The 21,103-nt window shown below is 45.3% G+C and overlaps 1 protein-coding gene across 1 annotated transcript in view; it reads right to left on the reverse strand.

Moving 5' to 3' along the window:
• Positions 1-21,103, reverse strand: part of Ammecr1 (AMMECR nuclear protein 1) — a 229,116-nt gene that overhangs the window by 205,634 nt on the left and 2,379 nt on the right. The window lies entirely within an intron of this gene.

A 21,103-nucleotide genomic window follows, 5' to 3' on the forward strand; every position in this document is an offset into this window, starting at 1 on the left:
TTCTCAGTTTCTACACAGATTATCTCATTTAATCCTCATAATAACCCAGCGACGTCAGTTCTATTATTAGCCCCATTTAACAGATGAGGGAATTGAGGCTCTGAGGGGAGAAGCAAAGTGCCTAAGGCCACGTAGTTATGGAGAGACAGAACTAAAGTGGAACTCGAGGCAGCCCAGAGCAGTGCATGAATTAACCACACCATTTGCAGCCCCCACACAACCCTAAGGAGTGTGTCTCCCACAGCATGAGCAGGGCTCTGCTTTTCTTCCTGTGGTGGGGACAGCCCTGGGTCCTTGTGCACACTGGGCATGCAGTGTATGCACCAGCAAGCTTTCTCTTGGTTTTGAATGCCAAGTTGTTACCTGTCTGCCCTTCCCATTGGAGTTTCTTGAGTATAGCGACTGAGACTTCTTCTTCCAGTTCCCCTGAACTTGCTTCAGAATAGGTTCCGTCAATATTTGCAGATTGGATAAACTCGTAAGAGAGTGGATCTCTGTTACCTTCCTTTCTTCTGGCTTCGGCTTTCTGGGCTTCTGTTGATCTCTCCAGTGAAGGGTGGCCCTGGAGAGCAGAGTGGTCTGGTGGAAGAATTCCCTCTGACCACAGGGTACAAGGGGCACTAGTTCTGACTGGGCGAAGCTGTGTGTTAAAGAGGGCAGTGCTTTGCTTGATCCGAAGGGTTTCATTTTGTTGTCGCTCTGAAAAGTGGTTGGACCTGTTTAGGACTTAAACAAACTTTCAGTGTTCAAATCCTATCTCAAATCCTTTGCAGAACGAGGCAGGGTGTGGGGAGCCAGAGAGAGGGGGAGGTATAAATAAACAAATACCCACAAGCCGGCTCGCTTTTTAAACAGAATTTGCTTCAATCACTGCCGTGCCTCCGTCATGAGAACAAGTGGGAACTTTCATACTGAATGGTTTTCTTCCCCCCTTCCCCCTCCCCGCGTCGACCAGATGAATGGCAGGAGTTTTGGCTGGGGAGGCAGGTTTCCAATCCCAGCACACAGCTAGTTGCCCTACTGTGCCCCATCCATCACGCACGGCGCCCTACACGACCCACCCAGTCGTCATATCTGTTGCTTCGGCTCGCAGAAATAATTGGGTCATTGTTTTATGACACGAGTGAGAGGGCTGCGAGCCTGTTAGCATTATGTCACTGATATTTTTGTGAAAAGGCAATCATGATATGCTGTTCATTGGACACAGCTGGGAATGCAACTGTGTTATTACTTGAGGTCCTCCACCAGCCCCTCAGACTTTGCTAAATAGCCAGCCGCTGTAAAGGAATCTCTGTATGTCACCTTCGCAACACCTCCTTATGCTTCAAAAGCCCAAGCAGGATGGAACTTTGGCCAGGCACTCGGACCTACTTTTATGCCCATGAGCCCAAATTCCTGAAAGTGAGAGATGCCTGCTTTTCATGTGCAAACGAGCCGGGCACTGTAGTGGCAGGAGGCTGGAAGCCAGTGCTGTTTGTCCCCAAACTGCTGATTGATGCCCAGGACGGTGCTGGCTCAAGAACAGACTGTTGATGAGGTCTGTGGGACAAGATTCAGCAGATAGGTCACACATCAGGGGTCATCTGTGACTTCTATGGTGTGCTATTGTCAACAAAGCCCGGGCCTTCGTTGCAGTGACTGTGAAGCTTGAACGGGGCTCTTCATGATTGACAGTCAAGAATATTTGTGCTTATGGGCAAGTAGCCATGATAGTGCAGCATTATCTTCTAAACAGGGGCTTTACTAGTGTTGATTATAGAAACAAACAGAGGGCAGGTTTGGATGCCATCTTTCTTATTGTAGCTCATCAGTCTCCTTCTTCTACAGCTGTGCTAGCTGGAGTTTCAGGGCATGTGGCCATTAAGGAATCTAGGGTAGGTACCTGTCCATTCCCCTTGTGGACCCAGTGTTTGCCAAACCAGCACTGTGCCCTTGCCAGGCACTTTGAGGCATGACAGCCAGAGCTAGCTTGATAAAGCAAGTTTGCCAAAGGGATGGAATGGCTCGGATACAAATCTCCAAATTCCAGTCACCACAGCTCTGAAGAGCTCAGATTCCTGAATGTTTGCTGGCAATTGACTTCAAGCCCTTTGCCTTCAAAGTGCTTTGGACTTAGTCTTGTTCTCGGTTTCTGCTTTGGATCTGTCTTCTCTTGCTGGCTGTAGTTTCCCTTTCTGTAAAATGGGGTTTTTGCTAGGTTCCAGTAAGAAAACCTAGCCAGACCTGGCATGGTGCCTGGCATCAAGTAAGTGCTCAATAAATGGTAGCTGTCATCTCCTTTGCCCTGTCCAGGCTGCTTCTGACTCTATTCTCCGTAGTTCCAATAGTGACCTGGATCGGGGCCTGTTAACATCGCTGACTGGCAATCTAGGTCATCTGCCCCTCAGACAAGCTGGGCGTTCCTCTCTGGCAGTCTTCTGTTGTCGTTACCTGTCGCCATGTGGCACTCACTGTAACCACAGGCGGATCTCTGCCAGCTGCTGACATTAACCTATCAAATCCTGGCATAGAATAAGTTTGCAGACAGGAATTTGCATGTTGGGGCCAAATATAAGACTAGGAGGCAAAGCTATATTTACTTTCCCTTCCCCAGTTGTGAACGAATCACTCACATTCTGGTAAAAAACCAGATGTTTCACACCCATGACTACAGTGCAACTTATCAAGCAGTGGATTGCAAAGAGCACAGAGTGGTTTAGCCATCAGAAATGTAACCTCCAGGTCACTTTTCAAATTTCCTAAAAGTGGCTACTACACTTGGGTAGTTTTCCTTTGAAAATGACAGTCTTGTTTACTACTAAAAACAGATTTAATTTGGAAGGTCCGGAAACACTTGGAATATTCTAAGGGGTTTCTGATCGCTTTATGTTGCAGGGAATTCAGATAGTGGAGATGATAACTCACGTGCTCTTTGAAAATGCTGTTTAGACACCTTGGCAAATGGCCAATCCAAACACACACACACACACACACACACACACGCACACGCACACGCACATACACACACACACATACACAAACACAAACACATACACACAGAGACATATAGACACATACATAGACATATAGACACATACACAGACATACAGGCACACACATACACACACAGACATACAGACACACACACGGACATACAGACACACATACACACACACACACACACACACACACACACACACACACAGAAAAAAAAAACGAGACAGGGAATGCAGGAATTTTGACTACTCTAAAGGTACGTGTCCAAACAAGAACAGGGTAGGGGGAAATCACAGAAGAAAAGATAAGACAGATTTTTGCAGCCTAGGTCGTAAGCTAATGCTATCTCACCAGATCTTGTTTCCTATATGCTTAAAGAGGACAGAGGATGTTTGATGACATGGTGACAGCTGACTTCCCTGCCAGGGTCAGTTGCTCAGTCTGAGAGGCTTGCTGGGTTGGAAAGGCCACAGGGCAAGAACACAGGGTCGGTCCAGTGAATTTGCTACCATGGTAGGCTTCAAGTGCTGTTTTTTTTTTTTTTTTTCTTGTGGATTTGGTGTTGATTGGTTTGCTTGATTCTCCTTCTTAGTGAGGAGAGTGGGGAAGGAGCAGATAGAACGAGCTACTCCGTACTCTCGCTTGTGCTTGTCTCTGAACACTCCTTCCCATTCTGGGAGACTCGCAGGTCAATTAGCTGTGTGGCTGTAATGGGCAAAGCGGGCTTCTTTCTCTGCACTTACGGTGAATGGCTTGGTGCGCGTCAAGCTAATTTTCTGTTGTTTTCAGTATTACTTGTTGTGTGCTAAGAAACAGGAGCTTAATTGCTGAGCTAGCTCTTTATATTTATTATTATTAATTTTAATAGCGTCCTTGTATGTGGTCAGGCTGATCTTGAATTCATAATTTGTCTGCCTCCTCCACCGAATGCTGAGATTATAGGTGTGTACCACTATATATTTGGCTCTGGACCCACTGCTTTTTTACACAGGCTTTCATGTAGCCCATGCTGACTTTAAATTCATTATGTAACTGAGGATGACTTTGGTCTTCTGCTTCCACCCCCTCACTTTGGCAATTACAGATATATGCCACCATACCTGGTTTACTGAACCAAATTCTATTGGGAATTATATATTCTTCTTCCAGATTTAATGCACATGCTAAAGGTTGTTAGGAGTTTCTTTCATGCCATTTTACGGAAAATACCCATGCATTAACACATCAAATAGCTTTGCTGAGTCCCTTATTACAGGTGAGGCACTGTGCTACAGTATACTTTCTATGTTGTATCTTATGCCGTCCTCCCCGGAGTTGTGAGATGGGTACTATCATTACCTTAATTTTACAACGAAAAGACTGAGGCTCAGAAAGCGTAATACACAGTCACACAGTTCGTAAATGGAGAGCTGAGATTCAAACCTGGGGCTTTCTGCCTCAATTACACTACATTTTCTTCATACAGTGCATTTTAGCCGCCCAATAGCCCTTGAGAACATCTATCTGTAGGGGAATTGCCCTACTGCACTGTCACTGATTCAACTCTCCACCTTTTTCTCCTCTCCATCTTTCCTCCTCTGCCTCTTTCTCTTTCTGCTCTTGTCTCTTTCTTTCTTTCTTTCTTTCTTTCTTTCTTTCTTTCTTTCTTTCTTTCTTTCTTTCTTTCTTTCTTTCTTTCTCTCTCTCTCTTTCTCCTCTTCCTCATTCTACTTCTCTTCTTTCCTCCTCCTATTCCTTCCCCTTTCTCCTCCTCTTCTTCTTCTTCTCTTCCTTCTCCTCCATTTCTTTTCTCCTAGTGCTTATCTTATCCATGACTTTGTTTTCTGGGACTGGTTGGTACTTCATACCTTGCTTCGAATTACAGAGCTCCAAGCCAGGCCCACCTGTGCTGTATCCAATATGCACATTCCATTCTTTTTTCTATATTGCTTGTCATGTGACATGTAAGATGCGGGACAGCCACTTGGGTTAGTTATGGGCCAACATAGCTGAATATTCCGCCAAACATGAACTGAACACACATCAGTTGAGCAAGCTGTAGCTCTTGCTTTCAAGTGGGTCATAAGACCTTGAAGGAAGACAGACATTGGAAGCATAAATTTGAACTTATTACATGTGTTTGATCTAAAAGCCAAGCATGACCTTGATGATGAGTGTATATCAGGGTATGTGTAAACATGGACTGTAAAAGGTTTGCATGAGGCACTCAGGAGGCAGAGGACAGAAAATTGCTTCAAGCCTGAGAACAGCCTATTCTACATAGTAAGATGCAGGCCCAGCCAGAGCTATGTAGTGAGACTCTGTCTTAAAAGAACAATAACAAAACAAAACAAAACAACAACAACAAAAACCAAGTCAAAGCAAACTACAAAAAGAAAACAACAACACTCCCCTCAAAAAACCAACCAACCAACTAACCAAACCACCACCACAAAATCCCCTTGGCAGGAAGAAGTCTAGGAAAGTGCCCTGCTTAGTTGTCAATGATGGAGTGTGTGTGTGTGTTTGTGTGTATGTGTGTGTGTGGGGGGTTGCACATTAATGTCTGACTGCATTCTCTCTGTTTTTTCCCTTCCTTCTTCACCTCTTAGCTCCACAATTTCTCAGGCTTCTCTAGAAAGCAAACCTACCTAGAGACAGCTTGAGCTGCCACAGGAGGGCACCAGGCCAGACATGGCAGGCCTAGGGCAATGGGGCGCTGGACGGAGGACATAAATAACCACGTTAATGAAAACCAGCTTTGGCCGAAAAGCCTTGTCATTTCTTAAGACATTTGGTGCCTCTTACAATGACCTACTTACTTGAGAGCGGCCTGGCTTCTCATACACACAATTAAGAGTTGCCTTTTAGTGAGCACTTACTAACTCATCAAATCCTTACTCAACTATATGCAAATTTCCCCCACTCTATGCAGCAGGCAGCAGGCTCAGAAAGACTCATTATTTTCCCAGGTGGGTACAGCTAGTTGGAGTTGTAATTTGAAGCCCAAAGCCTGGATTTCCAGGGCCAGAGCTGTTAATTCCTACATGTAATGAATGTCTGTTGAAGGAAGAAACAGATGGATGAAAGGATGGATGTATTAATTAACTTGACTTTAATAAACATTTGTCCAATGCTCTGTGTCATCCCCTCTGCCATGCATCAAAACACACACACACACACACACACACACACACACACACACACACACACACACAGAATACATGGCCTCTCTCATCCAGGAGCTCACAGAAGCACTTTTACTGTAGCATGACTTGTGGGTAGAAGTAATTTGAATTTCTTGAACAGCAGTTTTTTTTTTTTTTTTTTCCAGACAGGGTTTCTCTGTGTAGCTTTGGAGCCTGTCCTGGAACTGGCTTTGTAGACCAGGCTGGCCTCGAACTCACAGAGATCCGCCTGCCTCTGCCTCACAAGTGCTGGGATTAAAGGCGTGCACCACCACCGCCCGGCCTTGAACAGCAGTTTTTAATGATGCTATCTAACTTAACCTAAAGTCTCTCGTCTCTCTCTCTCTCTCTCTCTCTCTCTCTCTCTCTCTCTCTCTCTCTCTCTCTCTCTCTCTCGGTGCGTGTGTGGTTGTGGTCCCATCAGCAAAGGGTCTCAAATGATTAATCATCAATTTGACCACAGCATAGCCTCTAACAAACGGCACTGCAACTCCTATCACATTAGCTAACTCTTCTTCCATTTATCATGTGTGTCTACCTTGTTGAATCCTTCCTGGTACGAAAGTTATCTGTTACCCTAATGTACAATGATCCCATCCATCACTCTTGCTGGTCTTGCTGATTGCTGGCAGTCTACTTGCCCATGGAGGAGACTTAGAAATAGTCACAAGGATGATGCACTGGAAAATTGCTTGGGTTTTCTACATTTTTCTATCCATGCAGAATGAATTCCTTTGCAAGCTGTCCTTAAGCCGTGTTTGTTTCATTGGTTATATAAGGGCACATTTCGAATTCTTTACCTGGATGTGAAACAACTTTTTGTTGGTTTGTTTGTAGACAGGGTTTCACTATGTAGCTCTCGATGGTGTAGAACTCACTATGCAGAGCAGGCTGGCCTCTTTTACAGAGATCCACCTCCTTCTGCCTCCATAGTGCTGGGATTAAAGGCATGAGCCACCCACACCCAGCTCAAAAATTATTTCCTGACTTAAAAATAAAAACACCTCTCTAGGTAAAAGCATCCTACAACTTTGTTAAAATACAAATGAATAAATGAATGGATGGATAATTGAATAAGCATCTTTAGGGGTATAGCAGAGAAGCAGGCTTTGTACCCAGGGCTCAGGTGCCTGATCTTTCTGTCAGGTTGATTGCCACTTCCCTTTACTTTGCATGCATTTGGAAGGGAATCCCAACTTGATGAAGGTTGAAGTGGAGCTTATGGGACTGAAAGTCGGAAACCGTTGCCTGTTGAAGTCTCTGAGACTAGTGCTTTAGTTGTGTGGCTAGAAATGGTCTCCTTCCCTACGCCCATTCAAGCCTGTGAATACGTTGCAATTTTCTTTTTGGTCTCAGGGCCCAGGCTGGCCTGGCTCTCAGCATCTTCCTGCCTCAAAGCCTAGAGTGCTTGGAACATAGGCGTATGTTACCACACCCAATCACCCTTCTTTTCCTTTCCTTTGCTCATTTCTTTCTTGACAAGATCTCATGTAACTCGTGCTGGCCTCAAGCTTGCTAGGTAGTTAGTACCTTGAACTTCTGATTCTTCTAATTCCACTTTCCAAGTGCTGGGACTGTAGGTGTGCACTACCATGCCCAGTTTATTCAGTGCTGGGAATTGAACTCAGGGCACTGTGCATGGTGGGCAAGTTCTCTATGGACTGAGCCATTGCTCTGGCACAGACTCAACTTAAAAAAAAAAAAACTCCTAAAGACATTTTATTTATTTATATGTGTGTTTGTGCATTCACACACATATACCATGGTATGCATGTGGAAGTCAGAGGACAACTTGTGGAACTCAATTCTCTCTTTTCATGATCTAGGTCCTGGGGGGCAGGCTCAGGTTGTCAGGCTTGGTATCAGATGCCTTTCTCATTGAGCCAGCTCACCAGCCCCCATATTTAACTTTTGATTCCAGCAATGAACATGACTAGTACAACCAAGATCATCAGTTACCTAAGGCAAAACTCCCAAGAGCTGTCTTTCACTGTTGCTTTGATCTCACCTCTATATTCAGCCAGTCTCTGTGCTCTGCCAAATCTACAGCCAAAGCATCCCTTGAATGGGACCCATCTTCCCCATCCCACTTCTTTCGTCCAGAGCTGGTCATTCCCCAAGCATCTCTCACTCCCTCTCTCTCTCTTTTTTAAAAGATTTATTTATTTATTATGTATACAGTGTTCTGCTTGCATGTGTCCCTGCAGCCAGAAGATGGCAACAGATCTCATTATAGGTGGCTGTGAGCCACCATGTGGTTGCTGGGAATTGAACTCAGGACCTCTGGAAGAGTAGTCAGTGCTCTTAACTGCTGAGCCATCTCTCCAGCCCTATAGAATAGTCCCTTTTTTTTTTTTTTTTTTTTTTTTTGCTTTTTCGAGACAGGGTTTCTCTGTGTAGCTTTGCACCTTTCCTGGAACTCACTCTGTAGACCAGGCTGGCCTTGAACTCACAGAGATCCACCTGGCTCTGCCTCCCAAGTGCTGGGAGGCCACCACCACCTGGCTCCCCAAGCATCTCTTACCTTGGTTCTTATAATAGCTTCCTTGCCTCTCACTTTTAAAAATCTACGTTCTGCTCCCACTTCAACTCCTTCCAGAATCCCACCACATACTCCTTCCAACTTCATCTCTCCCTCCTCTCCATCTTCCTCCCTCCATTCTCCTTCCTCCTCCCCCCACTCTGACTCCTCCTCTTGGTGCTCCTCCTCCTATAATCCACTGAATTCAACTAGTGCTGCCCATATACGCATGGTTTTAGGGCCAGCCACTGGAGCATGGGTAACATACCAGGGGCCACATCCTTGAAGAAAGCCAGTTAACTCCCTGACCCTTAGAAGCCATAACCTGTCAAAAGCTCCTGTTAGGGGTAGGGCCTCCGGGGCCCCTCCCAAATTTATGTTGAGGTATCGACTGGCTTGACCTTGTGCAGGTATAATGAAGGCAACTACAGAAGCTGATGAGCCCTCTCACTCCATTCCCCCCCCACGCCCATATTCTCTCCAGAGGGACCTGATTGATCTTTCAAATACTCAAATCAGATCGTTTCTACTTAATCCTTGTAAATGGATTCTCAGCATCTGAGGCTAGAGGCTCTCAGAGTGAGGTCCTAGGAACAGCAGCACCAGCGGCTCTGACAATTTGCCAGAGTTGGAGTAACTGAATCAGAGCTAGGGAGTGCCCACCTCCAACTTGTATTTAACCAACCCTCTAGATGACTCTGATAAGTACTCCAATTGAGGACTTGGCTCCCTGAAGCTGTGGCTAGACGAAACTGGGAAGGCTTTTAAAAATCCCAACGCCTTCCCCACAGACAAATTAAATCAGAGTTCCTGGTGTAGGATCCAGTCATCAATAGTTTAAAGCTTTTCAGGTGATTCTAATGCGGAATGAAGGCTGGGAGCTACTGTAAGGATCGAGTCCAAACTCCTTAAGTTGGCACCATTTCCCTGGTCATATCTTCCCATGTTCCTACTCACTCATTCTGGAGTTGAATCACACAGAGGCATTAAGAATTCCTTTGGAGCCACGTGTATTGGCACACATCACTTTCAATGCCTTCCCTTTTCTTCCCCGCCTCCCTTTACCTAGCTGACACTTTCTCATCCACAGCACATAGCACTCAGAAAATGATTCCTTTATGGAAGATAGTTCCTTGATCCCCACCCCCTTCAGCCTGAGTAAGCTATCTCTCTTACATTGTTCAGATCACAGCATTTGGTATATCATCGTGTTATTCCCCAATTCGTTGTCTTTCTTTACTGGCTTGAGCCAGGCTGAGAGCTATGATCCTCAGCCTACAGTACAGTATCTATTTCACTGTTGGTTTCAGTGGTTCTTTACATTTGCTTATTTCTTCCTGGGCTGTTTTTTCTTTGCTTTGCCCATCAGGTGGGTTTCTAGTCCAACTGGTGCAGCTTAGATGGCACTTCTCTGAATTCTTGAATCCTGCCTGGGTTAGGTACCCTTCCTTGAGGCTCTTAATTTTTTTTGTGTGTGTGTGTATTACCTGTGTGTGGTACATACTTTTGTGTGCCATGCAGGGGCCAGAGCAGCGCATCAGGTGCCTTATTCGATCACCCTCAACCTTATTGCCTTGAGACAGGGTTTCTTAGCAAACTAGAGGTGTGCTATTTTGGCTAGGCTGCTTGGCCAGTGACCTTTTGAGGTCTGCCTGTCTCCATCCCCGCAGTGTTTGGGTCACAGGCATGGGCATGACTCATGAATGTGGCCAGTCTTACGTGGGGGGAATTTGGAGCATATGGCTGGAAAGGCATACTCTCTTGGATGTCACTAGGATACTTGCTCTGCAAACAGGAAGGCATCATAGAAAGTGTTTGAACAGCAGAGGGTACAGTGACTCTGATTTTAGAAAGACATATCACTAGGGAGAGGAGGTGTTCAGATGGGCTGGAGAAAGAAGTGCTGAAAATTCATCAGGAAGCTATTGTGATGAAACAATAGGAGCCTGGACAGAAATAGTGGCAAAAAGACATGGGGAAGAAGACAAGGATGCTCACAGACTGCATTAGTCATTCTTTCGATGTTTACTAAGCACCTGCTATGCGTTAGGCATTGTGCTGGCAGCTGGGATACAGGAATGTAACCCCCACCTCAAGACATTCTCAGTTCAATGAGGAAGGCAGATACATAAACAAACCATGATAGCCTCAGTTTGCTATGGCCTAGGGTAGTCTTAGATCTAAAGTGTTATAAGAGCCTAGAAGACAATTGGCAACATGTCTTTGTATGTAGGAGTACTTGCTTTGCCAACTTGAGGACTTGAGTTCAAATCTCAAACACCCACATGAAAGTACAGGCATGGCTGTGCATGCCTATAACCCAAGCATTGGGCGGAGTTTAGAAAAGAGACAGGCAGATCTCAAGAGGCCACTGGCCAGGCAGCCTAGCCCAAATAGCATACTTCTAGTTCACTGAGAAACCCTGTTTCCAGGCATTGCGGATGAAGCTACTAAAAGAAGATACCAGGTGTAAAATGACAATAGAGAGCTTCATGTTCAAAGGGAACTGAGACTTTCAAGATGACAACAGAGCGTTAAGCGACCTTGGGACCCTTTTGATTACAGTATCTTACGTGATGGTTCAGGTCTGCCTGTGTGCCCTCTGTGCCCTCAAGACACACCCACTCTTCCCTGTACTGTTTTGAAACTCATCTGCACTATAACTTTTTAAGGGCTTTTTCTAGTTTTTTTCCTTCTTACTGGCTAATGCAAAAAGGTTTTCCTAACCACAGATCCACCCCATGCTTCAAAGACATGCTCTCACTTCCAACCACTCAAGACCTTTGTAGTTTCTACCACCCAGTCTGATATCAATTCATAGTTTAATATGTGTGGTCTGAAGTTTCAGATACTTGAGGGCAAGGACTTTACTACATACTCATGTTGTTGGTCACATGACTTGGGAAAGAAATGTCACAGCTACCAAGTTTGGCAAAAATACACTAGCCACTGAAATGCTGGTTTGAGTAAATTATTGTTAACCATGTACCATGAAAGGAGCTAATGTTCTCTGAGGCCCATCTTCGCTGTCTATAAGAATAAGATACTTAGGAAAATTGTATTTTGCGCTAGTATCTTCTTTCATGCTAATGTTTGCAAAGGCTTTTGTTTTATAATACTCCTAAAATACATTTCATTTTCCATAATTGCAATACCTGAGGTCTTTGAGGATCTAATTCTGTTTTCCTTGTTTCTGACTTCATTGTATGTTTTGTAATTTTTTGATTATGAGTTCATGTTCAGCCAGACTTTACCTTGGTAATCCTGTGAAAACTGGTTGAGGGTGTGTTTCTCCAGGGAGGATTTGTGTTTGCTTCGTCTAGGAGCTTCAGGGCACTATTAATCCAGGACTGCTTTGGAGGAATTCTTTAGTCCCAAAGGCAGGGTTCACATGTTCTTTGTTTATATAACACCAATGCTTAGCTCAAGAACTTTTAGGTGCTCAGCATGTACTCGTTGATTGAATAGACAAGTGAATAGGGCATTCTATTGGTTTCCTTTGGAGGCCCAATAAAAAATATAACCTCTAGTGTTAACAAAGGCCAGTAGATCTAGTATGAAAATAATAATTGCTAACATTAAAAGAATTGATTTCTTTTTATTTTATGTGTATGAACGTTTGCCTACAAACACTCTAAGTGCACTGGACGCTGCCTAGTGCCTGTGGGGGCTAGATGACTGTGTCACATCCCCAGGAACCGGGGTTCTAGATGCTTGGAAGCTGCCCCGTGGGTGCCGAGAACCAAATCTCGGTCCTCGGCAAGAGCAGCAAGTGTTTTTAACCACTAAGTCATGCTTCCAGTCCCAATTGCTAACATTTTTGAGTACCTGTTATATACTGGGTGCAATTCTAAGTGTTTTGTTAATTATCGGACTTAATAAAAAATTAAATTCTCTCTCTCTTTGTGTGTGTGTGTATGTGTGTGTGTGTGTGTGTGTGTGTGTGTGTGAGAGAGAGAGAGAGAGAGAGAGAGAGAGAGAGAGAGAGAGAGAGAGAGAAAGTGAACATATGGAAATTAGAGAAAAACTTGTGGGAGTTTTTGCCTTCCTCATATAGGTTGGTGGGCTATGACAATTGAATTCTGGTCATCAGCCCTGGCATCTTGCCAGCCCAGAACCATCTAGTTTATTAATAGTTCTTATTCTGTGAGGTGGGCGCTATTGCCGTCTTCACTTTCCTGAGGAGGTGCACCAGACACAGGCAGGCTAAGCATGTTAGCCAAAGTTGCGCACTTAGAGAATGGAAGAACTTTGGCGAGAGCTCAGGAGCTCTAGAAGCCCACCCATTCACTACCCCATACTTCGAAAGGGTGCACTAGCAGTGATGGGCCAGTGGAATGGTAAGTTTCAGTGCTGTCAAAGGAACTTCCAGAGCTACATAAAAAGTCACAGAAGGCATAGGATGACACTTGACATGGTTTTGTATTATCAACAATTAAAATGTTACTTTCAGTAAGACTAATAATGTCTGAATGTTGTCTCCCCACCAAGAAGAAAAGGAGCAGATTGAAGGAACGAACCATTGAATACCTGTTTTTGCTGAGCTCAGTAGAGATTTGCTAAGTGAATGCTTGTTGTTAAGTTAAATGTGAGGTCTTTGAATAAGTTACATCACACCCTGTGTGTATGTCAAACTGCAATTCCTGATGATTCCTTTACTTTGCATTGAAAACCCGAAAATGTCTGGATGTCACTGTTACATGAGTGGGTATAATGACACCTTGCGTGTGTACAGCCCTAGGGACCCCTGGGGAGGAGGAAGAAAGAAACTTGGTGTGCTGGCTAGTTGTATGTCAACTTGAAACAAACTAGAATCATTTGGGAAGAGGGAACTTCAGTTCAGAAAATCCCCCCACCACATTGGCCTGGGGGCAAGCCAGCAGGGCACCTTATTGATTGCTAATTTGTGTGGTAGGGCTCAGCTCACAGTGGACAGTGCCACCACTGGGCTGGTGGTCCTGGGTGCTAAAGAAAGCAGACTGAGCAAGCTATGAGGAGCAAGCCAGTGAGCAGCTTTTCTGTGTGGCTTCTGCTTTAGCTCCTGCCTCCAGCCTCCTACCATGCCTTCCTAATCTGACTTCCCTCAGTCATACAGTGTGACACGATTGCTGTAATCTGGAATGAACCTTTCCTCCTCAAGCTGCTTTTATCACAGCAATAGAAACCCTAAGACACTTGGGTTCTGTCTTCATAGGACCTATGTTGTCAGAAAACCAAAGGCCACTGTGTTTGTTCACCATTTTTTTGGACTGCTATCCAAATTTAGGACGGCCTGGAGGAAAAAGGGGCTTTATTTACTCTTATCCTTGCCAAAACCAGGAAAGAATTTGAATGCAGGCTCTCAGTAAACATTCTGGGTCATCAGCTCCAGCACTCCTCTCATGGAATGAAATTCCCATATTCTACCAGTCTTGGTTCAGTATTTGCCTTGGGGACTGCAGTTGGCTTGGAGACAGGGATCTAAAATGCAGAGGAATGGAGATGAGGAGTGAGATGAAGTCTGAGGTTGTGGCTGAGGGATGGTGTCATGGGGAGGTGGGGGTGGCAATACCAGAATTGCAAAATGACAGTGAATTGGGAAGGGGTGTGTTAGAGAAGGAATAATACAAGTTATGGCAATTCCTTTCAAGAGCTTCTCTTTGCAGAATCAACTTGCTTGGTTCCAGTTTTAGGGTCTCAATTTGGGCAGTTAGCCCCAGTTTGGTGGTTAGTTTCCAATATGGCCATTCTTGTTAGGTATGTGGGACAGGAGTAAGAGGATGCTGGCAAGAAATTTGTTGTTCTAGAGTGAAGAGAGGTTCTGGCATCAGGGGTTTGCCTTAGGCTTCTAGGCACATTTCTCTTGCCTGTGCACCCACTTTGACAGACCAGTCCTCACCATTAGAAATCCATCCTGGAGGAGGTTATTGTTGGAGACACAAGTGAGGGCCATTTTGAGTTTGAGGTTCTCCGGGAACATTCACACAGCTGGAGAGGAGTATGTTGGAAAGAGATTTGGGAGTTCAGAGCATGTAGGTGAGAGTTGAAAGTGCCCAAAGGGACTACATAGAAAGAAATGCAGAAGAAAGGGCGTATGCAGTTATTATGGTCTGTGGGGGTGGGGAGCAAAGCTTGGGAGTTGTAAGGGTTTGAGGAGGGTACATGTGTTCATTCATCCATCCATTCATTCAACATTTATTAAGCTTTATGCCAGATATAGAATTGGAGAGGAAGTTGGGGATTTAAGGGGGAGAAGGATTGAGAGGGGATCCCTGGGTGGATCCAGATGAAGGCGAAGGGAGGAGCTAAGTGCTTGGGCTCCCGCTTGCCAGGAGAGCACATCTGTTAACACAAAGCTGCATCTGTATCTGAGCCAGCTCTCTCCCGCTCTTCATCCCCTCCTTTTTACCCACCCTAAGACAGGGAGCCACATGGCGGCTTCCTACTTCCCCAAAATTCTGCCCCCACCCCTTGCAATGTTCTTTCTAGGCACTTAGCTGTGTCGCCGGCAACACCCCCTCCAAGAACTCAAGCAACTCCCAGGGGCGGGTCATGGTGGTAGTGTTAGTGGTGGTGGTGGTGGGGAGGGGGGGGTTGACAGTTTTGAGAGAAGAGCCAGAGAAGGCGCTGTTTGTCTGTCTGTAATTAGCTCCAGCTGCTGTTTCGAGGCAGCGTTGGGGGCTGCCAGGAGTGCGAATGCATGCGTATGAACCTGTGTGCGTGGCGCCTCATCTCTATCACTCCATTTCTCACTGGATTGCGCGCTGGCTGCAGCCCTGCTGCTCTGCAACCCCTCCTGTCCCTGAGGATCCCAAAGGACAGAGTGTTCCACAGGCAGCACCAGCTTGAATCGTTAATGCTGCTAAGCAGAAGGACAACAAATATAGGCCCCCATATGTCCTGGATACACAAGTCCCTGCTCTCTTCCCCCACACCCTCTTCCTGAGTGTTTCCTGGTGAGTGAAGCCCCAGCACTTGAAATTAGCAACACTTCGCTTCCGCGCAGCCTTTTGGCAACGAACTTTTGCAGCTGCCCTGCCATGCATGCATTCCCAGCCAGCCTGGAGGGGCAGCATTATACAGGTGAGGACACGGAGGCCCAAGGAAGTGGAGAGATTTGCATCTGGTTACTCTGATGGTGGTGGTAGGATACATCTCTGGGGCCCAAGTCCATGGCCTCCTGGCCTGATGGCACGCTCCCATCAAAGTGCAGCCAAAGGGGCTTCTCCTGGGTGGCTCTAGCTGTTGCTGTCTGTCTGTTCATGAGAACCTGTTAGCTATGGTCTAGCATCTGCTTCAGCCGTCATTGAAAATGCTGATGGTGCTGATAACTAGAAAGCCTAAGGCCAAGAATTTATCTAGTGCATGTCACTTGATCACCGTAGTGCTGGTGCTTATGGGGGACACAAACTGTAGTACAATATTGCCTCTGTCCTTGAAGAAATGGTAACTTAAATCAGGAGATACTTTTACGCCAGCTCCAAAGGTTCCCAAGGGCTTCTCTCTTTTTAATTAACCAGTCTGTTATAATGGATAATGAAGTAGAGTCCTGGAATGTCTTTCTGTTACCCCAGCCTGGCAGGACAAGAGATGGGAGGATGGCTAGGACAGGGTAGTGCAGGATAGGAACATGATGAACGAAAGGAAAACTAAGAGTTCCCACTAAATATCAGGCACAGTGGAGAGTATATATTTTAGATATATGTTATCTATACTATATTCATAGTGTACACACACACACACACACACACACACACACACAATATAACATACGGTAACTCCTTGGTTCTACCTACTTTTAAAGCCATATGAAGAGTTTAGATCAATTTCTGACCCTTACAAAGCACTGAATGGATGCTGAGTATCCTTCCTTATTATCTTATCTGCATGAATATCTATATCACTTTACCCATTCTTTATAATTCTAGGAGGTAGCAGCTATCATTTGCATAGTATCTTATTATACATAAGCCTGAAGGTGCAGAGAATACACACGAGCGTCTAATATGTTCCCACCTAGACTTTGGGGGTTGCAGAGGCACACATAAAACCTTATGGACTAGTGGCTGCTGTAGCAGGAGCAAGTATCTATTTGTGAGGGAGTGCTTGTAACTGACCTCATACCTGGGGAAGTTAGGAAAGACTTAAAGATGAAGGAGGTTCAGCTAGAACCTGAGGGATGGAGTTTTGTTTCTTTGTTGTTTGTTTGTTTTCTTTTGGCCAGAAACAGTAATGGAGGAACAGAAGGGTACCTCAGGCGGAGGGGTTATATTTGTGTGAAAGTATAGAGTGGGAGAGATGTCTGGGGTCAGCTATTCAGAGCTTCCTTAGCCAAGATGAGAGCTTTGTTCTGTGAGCAATAAGGAGTCAATGAAGGCTTTTGAGAAGGAAGACAATTTTTGTAGCACCAGGGTAGGTGCAAGGATGGAGGGGAGAAAACCTAAAGGCAGGCTGACCATCTGATTGGTCCACGCAAGGGAGGCCATTTCTTTGAACTGGAGACTGTGGCAGTGACCTCTGAGAGGAGGGAATGGCTTCAGACATATGTCAATGTGTAGAAAGCATGGGGCTGAGTGTCATGGAGTCAACGAGAGGGGGAAAAGTGACAATGACCCTGACATTCCAGCTAGGGTCTGCGGTGATACTGTCAGTAGAGACAAAGAACACTTGCAGAGGAGTGACAGAGATAGATGACAGTTGACAGGTCAGCTTGGACTTGCTGTGTTTGGGGGTACCAATGGAGCTTCTATGTGTCTGTGTCCAGCAGGAAGCTGAGAACCTTGGCCCAGAGCCCAGGCAAGGCTTGGAGGCCAAATGGTACTGGTGACCTCATGGCTTTATTTTCTCTTATCCTATCTTCCACTTTTAGGGCCTGGAGCTGAAAGTACAGTCTGATGAGCCCCTAGCTCTAAGGAGTGGGGTGGTGGGGACACTGGCTGGAGTGAGGGGAGCTGTTTGTCTTTTCTGGGGTGCTATGTTGTAGTGATGTTACCAAATCAATGACCCCAAATGCATTTGGAGCCCAAAGGAGAAAAGGCCACAACTCCATGATGGTAGCTGGAACCTTCCATGCTAGGAAGCCGGAGCTAAGAGCACATCATAGAGACTTTTTTTAGATCCAGTCTGTGCAACCACAACTGGTCTCCTAGGAGTCCTAAAACTTTAATTAGACCCAGCAGGTCCTAGAATCAAATCCCATAATCCCATAAATCTAATGCAATAAGTTAGGGATAAGAGTCTGAGTGTAAGAGACCCCAAAATGCCATCTTCATTCTGGGTCTCTAAATGACCCTTGGTCAATGTCTCCTTCCAAAATATTGATCCAAGATGATATTTTTCTGATAGGACCCTTGGAGCATTTACAGAATTCTCTTTTAAAGTTTCTAGGACCATATTTATAATAGTTCTGATTATTTTCACACACACACACATCAACTCGTTTATTCCTTGTGGATAGTCTAGCTAGCTAGTGTGTATGTGTATGTGTGCGTGTGCGTGTGCGTGTGCGTGTGCGTGTGTGTGTGTGTGTGTGTGTGTGTGTGTGTGTGTGTGTGTATGTGTGTGTGTTGCCCACACTGGATAGTGCAGGCCTATTTGAAAATAGCTCAAGTAACTTTGTATTTGATAAGCTGTACCAAAATAAATAAATACATAGATGGTTGGGAATATAGCTCAGTGGTAGGGTGCTTGTCTAGCATGCATGAAGCTCTAAGTTCAACTGTCAATACTAGAAAAGATATATTAATGTTACTATATTAATAATATATTAATTTATGTGTAGTGAGCATACACCTGCATATATATTTATAATAACACGAATCATAGATATTGCTCGCTTAATGCTTAATACAAGTCAGGCACAGTTTTCAACATATTACATGAAGTAACCCATAATTTCACATGAACAACACCATGAGGTGGGTAGTCCCTGTGTTATCATTTCTGATTCACAAGTGAAGAACAAATCATGGGTCATGTAGCCTATGAAGCCTAGGCCAATCCAAAGCCTGCCAGTTTGGCTATAATACATTATCAACTACTGAGGTCTTCTATAACCCCACCCAGCTCCAAACAAACAGTATCTAGATGAGGATACTCTATCCATTTTGTACCTTAGACTGACAGCATCAATGATTTAGGCCCACGCTCCCAAAATCTGAAACTGCATAAAGGTTTTGAGGAAGCATCTTGGGAGCTGCTGCTTGGATAAGACAAGGCCAACATTCAGGAGGCGTTTGCACAAGTTTCTGGAGACTCAGGGTGGAAGGCTGGGTCTCCTGATAGGAACCAGAATCATGAGAGTCTCCTCCTCGCCCTCATTCCCACCCCCATTCCACAAGATGCAGCACAGCAGTTTCCTAAGGTACCGCCCAAAGTCTCTCTCTCTCTCTCTCTCTCTCTCTCTCTCTCTCTCTCTCTCTCTTTCTGTTTCTCTTTTCTTTTGAAAAGTTTATTTTAAAAACAAGAAGAGGGCCAAGGGTGGTAAGGAGAAAGTGAATTGCTTTCCCCTCAGAGAGGCAGCTTCAGGAAGGCTGAGGGAGTATGTGTATGTGTGTATATAATTTTATAGGGTTTTCTTTCTTTCTTTGCTATTTATGTTTTTAATTTAAAAAAGTTTTTGGCAGAGATTTTGTTCTCATTATCTGAAGGAGAGCTTTTTAAACATGCAGATTCCAGGGCTGGAGCCCAAACCCAGAGATTGTATTTCTATGGAGATAGTTTTAAAAATATGCATTTTAGCTAACTACCAGACTGAATTAGTTCAAGAAACACCCTCATTCAGTCTTTAAGATAATGTAGGTCTGTCTTCTGATTCGAGCCATACTGACTGGGGCTAGGGTATAGCTCAGTGGCTTTAGCACTTGCCTCGAATGCTCAATCTCCAGCACTATCAAAAATGAGAGGTATCAACCTAACCAGACCCAGGGATGGTTCTTTCTCTTCCTTGTGGAGTAGAGGCACGGGAGGGCTAGAAAGCAGAGGGCATGCCTGCACAGAAAGCAGGGCTCCTTTCTACCACCACACCCCTTGGAAGAGTGAGCTCTCTATCCCTAGGAAAGCACAGGGAGTGGCAGAGAGAGGAAGCTGAGGAAAGCCTCTGGAAGTCTGGGCACCCTGGCAGCACCCCGGCGTGCGGAAAAGGGACTCCCGAGGGAGGGTGGATGGTGTTGGACGAAATGAACAACAGTGGTCCCATCAGTCACGGGATTGGGGAATCCCAGCGAGAGCAGCTGCTGTATTGTTACATATAGATAGGACAGTGCAGTTAGTGCAAAGAATCAGAGGCTGGGTTTTATGTGGGGCTCCTTTCCCCTTCGTGAGACTGCACTCTACTGAACCCACCCTCCGAGAATTGATTTCATGTTCCAGTTAGGGAATGGGCAGCAAAGTTCATTGGATAGCCAGGAGAAAGACTTCAGGAACCTCTAGCAGTGACTCCATCTGTTTAGTTAGCTGGGAGATGGTGTGGAAGCAGAACCAGTGGGAGGAAAGGCTTGCTCTACTCTAGGGCTATTGGCAGGAAAAGAGGAAGCGTGCCACTTTAAATGAAGAAAATGATGAGCCAGCAACCGTTAGTGCTGTTAGAACTGTACTGAGTGGGGGACCACCTTGACTGCTGCTGTGAGACATTCTCAGATAATGACGCATGCAGCAGAAGGCAGGAAATGTTCATCACTGCTGACTTTTGTTAAATGCGTCCTTTGTACTAGGCACTGTTTAGGCTTCACAGGCATTGTTTTATTTAGCCTTTACAACATTACACAACAGATCCTGTCATTACCGTGTCCACTTTGCAGATGAGACGGAAATCGGTTACATGTCCTGACCAGGGCCACCAAGCTAGGAAGCAGAAGAGTTAGGATTTGAACTCAGGTAGTCCCACTTCATTCACAATGGCCTAGAAAGGAGCCCACACAGAGATAGAGGGGTGCTTAATCCTTGACCTATGGCTATCCTGAGGTAACCACTCTTTGCCCCTTATGGTTCCTTAAGCCATAGGTGCCATTGCATCGACAATGAAACTCCTGGACAGTATGCCTTCGTGCTGGTCTCCAAGTGGAGAAAGGATGACAACAAGATCCCACACTTGAATTCCTGTGGGGTCCTCTCCTTTGGCCTCCTGAGGATAACCATTGCAGAATACTAGTTCTGTTTTACTTCTTAGCCTCAGGCTCTTCACAATTTTGGCAGCCTGTGTTCAAGTGGCTCAGGTAACTCACTCTGAAGATAAACTTGCAAGAAGTTCATCCACCTATTAATCCATTCCCGTAGATGAGACTCTTTCTGGAGCCCAATTTCATTCAGTAGATTGCAATTCACCAGTCTCTAAGCTTCAGCTTCAAGCAATTGTCATGTACCCCATTTTAACAAGACTCGAGCTCTCTCTGCCAACAGAGCTTCTTGGTGCTTTTGGCTGTAGTCTGGGTTCTGCTCCCAGGTTTCTGAATGCAGGGTCATT

The sequence above is a fragment of the Peromyscus leucopus genome, chromosome X, assembly GCF_004664715.2.
Source record: "Peromyscus leucopus breed LL Stock chromosome X, UCI_PerLeu_2.1, whole genome shotgun sequence".
NCBI classification, from domain to species: Eukaryota; Metazoa; Chordata; class Mammalia; order Rodentia; family Cricetidae; genus Peromyscus; species Peromyscus leucopus.